We start from the raw sequence: 7,571 nt of genomic DNA, 5'->3' as shown, positions 1-7,571 counted from the left end.
CTGGTCTTCACTGTGGACATGCTACCAGCTGCTCCAAAGTCATGGCCTCTCCTCTGGTGGGTCCTCAGAACAAAGCTCTGGTTCTAATCCTAACCCTAACGCTGTCCCTAGAGTTTGACCCTGACCCTAAACCCTAATCCCTTCCTTGGTCCCTCATTCTGACCCTTACTTTGACCCTGACTTTGATCTTGACCCTGACCATGACCCCACCACTAACCATACTTCCAGCCCTGACTCTGACCCAGACCCTAATCCTAGCCCTAACCCTATTGTTGTCTTTACGATCTATCTCTAATCTTACCACCTAGCACTGAATAGCTGTACCCAAAAGCACTTTTGAATTATATAATTTCTTTTCCTTGAATTTTCTAAGGACATCCTAAAGGAGATTTCATTATGTATTTTGCAGTCCTTCTGAGGGCTATGGCTTCAGATAAGAAGCTCTAATACTTTTCAAGCCATGAAAAGTTCAGAGGGTAATAGTACTAAGCTGTTAGGGATACATGCTGGCATACACAATAGTCATTGGTGCTGTTCTCCGAATATTTTCAGTTTAGTTTTTATGAATACACTCTGACTATTCCAGCCCACCTAATTAAATTTTTGCATGGCCACATGATGATGATGATGATGATGATTTTTTTTTTTTTGCCAATGGAGGTGAGAAAAAAATAATGTGACTTTTTCAGGAGAAATCTCCAGGAAACAGAGTTCTATTGAGCATGCTTTTTCTCTTTTCTATAGCAATGGGGATCTTATTGATGGTACCTCCCTCAGCCTGGATTCCTGTGTTAGGATGATATAGCACAGACCTACCTCTCACTTGACCCATAATGAGATGTAAATAAATGAGGAAGAAGATTTTTGAGCCACTGAAATTTGGAAGTTGTCTGTCACAATGGTTTAACATAGCCCCCAATGACTGATGCAGGGCTGAAGAATGAATCAGAACTGGATCTGAACAAGACATGTGAGGAGCACTCCAGGAAGAGTAAAATTCAAGTCTTGTCTCAAAGATAACAGTGAGCACGACATGTCACTGGGGTGGGTGTGGGATAAATAAGGTATATCAGGTGAGAATAATGAGAAACTCAACTTCAAAAGACAGTGCTAATATGAACTGTGGAGAGATTCAAATGCGCTGCTTAGCATTTGAGAATGTATTGGTTGAGCAAAATAACTAAGAACCCTAAATGAAGCCTTGGGATAAATATTTGGGGGTGTCTAATATCCCAATTTTTTCATCCTAGAATGGGCAGAGTCCTTGACCCCATTCTAGGGAGACTTCTAAAAGAAAAAAGACTTGCAATTCTCCAACAACACACATTAAGAGACTTTCCTGCACTTTTGACCTGTGGCTAACACTCCTCACCTTTCATTATGTCCTCAGTGTTTTGAGGCAACACCTTTAACTCTCTATGACTTACAGGTTATTAAGTGGTCCTTATAATTCCCTTCAGAAGTGGAAAAGACTAATAATAATGGTGTCTGAGCTCACAGCAGCAAGCAGGCATTTGTGCTCAGCAGCCACTTGGCTCATCTGCTAGGAGCTTACTACATGCGATGTTCTACAAAATTGCTTAACACAAGGAGAGAATCTCCTGATTCAGAGGGTTTAATTACTCACCTACTTCTTTTTCTGCACTCTTGGGCTCCTAAAATTAAAAGAACCCTGGGGTGATAAAATAAGTCAAAGGGTTGCCAACAATATCACAGCAAAATAATGATTCCTGAAAAATCCCTGGCCTTAGATGACAGCCTTGACTGGGTAAGTTTGAATGTGCTGATAGTGGGCTTGGGAGAGGGAAGGTGGTTAAAACGTTCATATTAAAGAACTTCCACCCAGATTGCAAGAAAAGAGGAATGGAGATGGCAGCATGAGTCCCTACAAGAAAAGCAGATGTTTTGAGATCAATTATATTTATTCTGACAAAAATTAGACAGAAACCAAAGTTTAGCCTGAGGCTACAATTAGTTGTGCAATAAGCCAGAGGCACATATGGCACAGACAGATTTAAACATTTCTCCCTTATATTAATACAAATACTAAAATTACAAATAAACTGATTCCAAATAAAACAAGTATCTAAAAAATTTAATGAATAAACCCTGGGGTCTACAGTAGTATTTAAAGCAGATCTCACAAACAGGTTTGGTTTTTGAAGGTTAGAACTGATGGTCTAAAGAATTCATTTTGTTCTAGAGACAGAAAGAGAGGAATTTCTTGGGTTCCTTCAGGAATGTGTCTGACTTTGCTTCATCTTTGTATGTTTGAACTATGCATACGGCAGAAGAAAACATTAAGATTTAACAGATTTAAGGTGTGAAAAGTCACTGGGTTCTCTAAGAAAGCTGGGATTCTTCTGCTGGTAAAATAAGTTTGTAGAGAAAAAATGAGTTGGAGGAGGTTGTTATTGAAGTGAAGCAGAATTGATTTTACTAATCTGTTTATTACCCACTTTGTAGTGTGGAAACAAATTATTCATGCACAAGGTCCTCTTACTGTTCCTGAAATGCAGTGGAAAGAGAACAGATTAGCTTTTCTCCCTCAGAATACAACCACTAGAGATGGCCTACCTCAGATGAGATATTGCCTAGTTATTTTAAAAAGACAGTGAGAAATGATGGATATAAAGGTTTGCTACAAAATAAATGCATACTAGAAAAAGAAGCATCTGGGTCACAGATACATTAGAGCCAAATATGTTCCCCTATAACTGAGAAGAAAACAAAAATATCCAATAAAATCATTCACAGTGTGGGAGAAGGGAAGTTGAAGGATGGAAAGGCCAGGCACAAAAGGATTTCAGAATTTCAGTCCAGAAGGAAGTGGCTTTGTGCATTGTCTGTTGCTGTGTGCAAGGTGAATTCTGGGGCAAGAAAACATGCAATGACAAGGGCTCCTTTGTCCATCTCATCTCTCTAGATACCAAGTTTTGGACATGTTGTATTTTAATTGAAAGGTTGAGACACACACACACATATATATATATATGCATATATGTAAATATGTGTGTTTGTGTATATATATATTTTTTTAAAGAACACTTGCAGTGTTTGAAGCAACAAAGGCTACTGTGACAAAAAAGCAGGGAAAGGGATTTTTTTTAAAGCAAACAACATCAACAAAACACACACACACAAAAACAACAAACAAACAAAAAAGAGAGGAAGAAGTCAAAACACCCTGGGCTGTGACTACTTCCAGGAAGGGGCTACCAGAGGCAGCTGGAAATTGTATTTGCTTTGCCCCATGGGTTTCCAGCCTGCTTCCTTTCTAAAGCATATTACTTTGTTTTTGGTTCATAGAGTTATCACTTTCTGTTTTCTGGAACAGCTATGTATTTTCTTTATCTGTCATCTCTCCATTTACCTGCTTATCATCTATCTATCTATTTACTATCTTTTCTACCTTAGGTCAAGCAGAATAGAATTCCAGTGTATGTTCAGTCTACCATTTAAAACAAGAGCTCTTGTAGGCATTCTCCATCACATCACAAACCTGAGCTTTCTAAAACAGGATGTGGCAAACTACCATGCATGGGCCATGTCTGGCGCAGTCTGCTTTTGTAAGCAGTGTTGCACTGGGACACAGCCACATACACGTGCTGTATAACAACTCTGGCTGCTTTCATGGTACAATGGAAGAGCTGAGTATTTGAGAGAGAGACCATATGGCTTGGAAAACTTAAAATATTTAACATTTAGTCCGTTGCAGAAAATATTTGCTGACTCTTGTTTTAAATGATCTTTGTTTAGAATGCTACCTGTTGCCCTCTGGATAGAATCGCAACTCTTTACCACAATAGACATAGCTTTAGCCCTGCTTCTATATCCAGCCTCATCTATTTCCTCTCCTGCTTCTATATCCAGCCTCATCTATGTCCTCCTTAACTATTTATCAAAATATTACTTTGGAGAATACTCATTCACATAGTTCATTTTCAAGTTTTCTTAACCCTTCTGGCCATGCTGATGGATTGTCAGCTTTCCAGATGTGCAAGATTTAGGTGTGACCAAATCTCTCTTCCTTTCCCAAGGGGAAGGGAACTTCCCTTGAGAACTCTTGAGAGTTCTGTCCCATCTCTCTTGACAAATCCCTTCTTCATTCTTCATGATGCAACTCCTTTGCTCCTTCCTTAAGAATGTCTATCTGGCTCTATTTTGGGTGACATGCTCCTTCTACATCTCCCAGAGCCATCCTGTGTCTGTCAGCTACTGCTTTTCTTTGCATCTCTGTTTTATGTGTCACCAAATCTGCAGAAGCTTGCATGAGTCATTGCATGCAGGTGCGGCTGCACATGACAACTTCAGATTCCACCAGCATTGCCCCCACTAACCACGAGGCTTAGACATTTGTTCAGTATGCTGGGGGTTGTGGGGTGGTATCAGTAACCAGCTGGTGAGCATCCTCTCTTACATCAGACACCAAATCTGAAGATCTATGCCATTCATAAGTATTTGGAGTTTAAAATTAGCATAAAGAATTTCCTTAAAATAAGAACAAATGGCTTGAGTAGGCTTTTGGAATATATGATGTTTCTGCTGGTTTATTTCTGTGTTCAGTATTCAGACATGAATCTAAACACGAGCCTGCTCTTAGTAGCTGTGCGACCCTGGGGAATTCACTCAATCTCTCTCAGCTAAATTTTGTTGTGTGAGTAATGAGGAGAGAGTTGTGATTTGTATTTAGGGAATAATAACAAACAAAAGGCATTTGGCTTTCTGGAACCTGGTATGTAGTAGATCCTCATGAAAGACTAGCTCTGTTGACAAAACTAGAATGAAAGGAGCTTTCAAAGTCAATTACAACCTCATGCAGTGAAGGACGTAGATGAGAAGCTGCTGCTGCAGCCTGAGCTCCTGGAGGCCCGTTTTGTCCGTGATTTAGGAATGCACTACCTTTCTATGAGGAGACACTGCCCACAGAAACCAAGGCCATTCTTTGAAGAAAAACTTGTTTTAATAGCCTTTACATTATGGAATATTATAATTGATCATTATTAATAATGTAAAATTATTTGCATTATTATGTTATGGCTTCTGTACAGACCTTTACACCTAGATGTTCTGAAGTTGGTGGTCTGGGAGTGGCATGAAGTGGTGACTGACACACTCTGATCTGGGTTAGAACAGCACATGCCCCTGCAGTTTGCTGAATTTAGGTGCATTGCCACCTTTTTTCAGGAGTGTGTTTTCCTATCTTCTAGACTTTTGCCCACTTAAGCAACAGTTTGGCTGTAAACAGAATTGCAGTATTTATCAAAATATTACTTTGGAGAATACTGGTTCACATAGTTCATTTTCAAGTTTTCTTAAACTACTAGGTCCACAGCTAATGCCAGTGGCTCCAAAGATGAGAAGGTAAAAAGGCCTTTCTTTTACCTTCTCGGAAAACAAAAATAACAACCACATTTTAAACTTCACTGTCTCATGCTATTCACTGGAAAATTAAAAGTGAATATACTTCCCTTCCAGCCCAATCACAGCTAATAAATAACCTGCAGATCTCCTGCAGGTGTCTTTGCCTTGGATTTGTGAGCCTAGAGTTGCTGGCTGGCACTGGACGGCAGGCAGAAGAGCTGGTCCCATTTCTCCATGCTTTCCCCATTCTGTGGGGAACAGACACATTGAAAAACCTGGGTCCTGGCCTGGCACTGGCTGAGAAGCTATTTGATGTCAGGCTCATAGTGGACTTCTGAGTTGAAAAGAGAGTATGGGTCATCCAACCCCACTTACTCTTTTTACAGAGAATGAAAATGGGGCTCTATGCCAGACGTGACAGTACACATTACAAGGCTGTGAAAGCTCACCACACTTGTATCCACCCAGCACACACTTAATGAGTGCCGAGTGTCTCCAGCATGAGAGGGGCTCTAGTTCCCGGGGTCCCACCCTCCACAGAGAACAGCAGCACCTTGAGGGACAGAGGTGCAAAGAGCAATGTGGGGGCCCTTCTACTGGAGAGGTGTCTAGGGAGGTTCCTTAGAGGAAGTGACACCTGAGCTCCCCTCTGAAGAGTGAAGCTGAATTACTTGAAACTTAGGGCGAAGGGGTGTCCAGGGAAGTGGAGCTTGTGAGCCAAAGGCCTGAGCATAATGACTTGTCCAGAGAAGTGTAACAAGTTTCATGTTGTTTTTATGACACATTTGGACAGGAGTCACCAAAGGAAGGAGCAGGATCCTGGAGCCAGGGCCTTGGATTTCACCCACTGGTGATGGGAATGTTCACTGGGAATTTTGCAGGCAAAACATGAAAGTGTTTCCTCTTAGCTTCAATTCTCTCTCTTTCTGTCCTTCTCTCTCCCTTATCTTTAATTTTTGTATTATCATAAGAAAACACAGATGTCTCAGATATGAGGATTAGCAGACTGCCACTTTCTGGATGACTTCAGGGGAGCATTTTGGCCTCTGTGAACTTATTTACAATAATTCACGAATCGTGCAAAAATTAAAATTAAAAAAGTCAGGTAGCAGGGGTTAGAAAATCTTGTATTTCTTCTGATACTTTGAATTTATGATTTATATGTTTAATCTTCATCTTTTGAAAAGTCACCAGTTGCACATTGAGGACCATAAAGGGCCTCTGTTTCTATGGTTTGCGGCTTCCAGTGTCAGTGATTTTGCAGCAATAGCATGTGGGTTTTAGGCTGATGATGCTGAACAGTGGACAATTCTCTTCACCTGCCTGGGCCCCACTGCCTGCCCTTCCATACAATGTGGGTCACAGCTGAGCTCTCCAGAGACCTAACAGGATCTCAGCTTCTGGACTGTCAGGTGTCATGTAGGTGAAGGCTTGGTCTCAGAGCTTTTGTGGCTTTCTTCAGGAAGGTTGGTTTTTTGACCTAACCCCGGTATTTGTGTGACACGCATGTGAATGTGCTGCCTGCGGCAGCGCTGAGGAAGGACTCAGTCATCACAGATGCCGAAAGGCAAATGCAGTGTGCGTTTTTCCATCGCCAGTCTTGCATTATTCTTACCCATCAGCCCACTTGAAAAAGAAAAAAAAAAACCCTCCTGTTAGAATTAAACGCCCTCTGGAGATCATGGGTAGTTCCTAAATCTTTCATTTTTTTTTATAGTCACATTTGCTCCCAGTGCCTGCCAGGATCCACCGGGGGAGGGAGGGATAGGGGGGCAGAGCCGCCGGGCGTTTGCGTGGCGCTGGCTGAGCGGGAATGAAAACAGGCCGCGCCCTCCTGAGCCACCCCAGCGCCGGCCACCGCAGCGAGGAAGAAAACCTCAGGTTCTGAGCCGGACGGTGCTCGCAAGCAGGAGGCACCTGCGTTTTCTCGGTTAAAGAGACAGAAACAACGTGTCTTCACTACTTTTTGAATTTACCAAGTTTTCTACTTTTTTAACTTAATTGAATAAACTCCCTATGTATCTTGACACATGCGTGGAAAATTCACAAATACTTCAAACCAAAATAGAGTATTTCGCCAAAGATAATTTTTTTGATATGTGAATTTCACTTTTTTCCTATCTTTTAGTGATTTTAATGTAATGAAATTGACTTTTCATACCTCTAAAAGACTTTTTTAAGAGCATGGTAGTTCTCCATTTTGAAAA

At 41.2% G+C, this 7,571-nt stretch overlaps 1 long non-coding RNA gene across 1 annotated transcript; it reads right to left on the bottom strand.

Annotated features, from left to right (window-relative positions):
• Positions 1-2,067: 2,067 nt before the first annotated feature.
• LOC119469550 lies at positions 2,068-2,647 on the bottom strand. Its single transcript, XR_005198375.1, has 2 exons — positions 2,456-2,647; positions 2,068-2,366 (listed from the first exon to the last, which is right to left on the bottom strand). It is a non-coding gene; the product is annotated as an uncharacterized LOC119469550 (long non-coding RNA).
• Positions 2,648-7,571: the final 4,924 nt, after the last annotated feature.

The sequence above is a fragment of the Cebus imitator genome, unplaced genomic scaffold (genome assembly GCF_001604975.1).
Source record: "Cebus imitator isolate Cc_AM_T3 unplaced genomic scaffold, Cebus_imitator-1.0 Scaffold703, whole genome shotgun sequence".
NCBI lineage: Eukaryota > Metazoa > Chordata > Mammalia > Primates > Cebidae > Cebus > Cebus imitator.
This window is presented reverse-complemented; position numbering and strand designations above follow the sequence as displayed.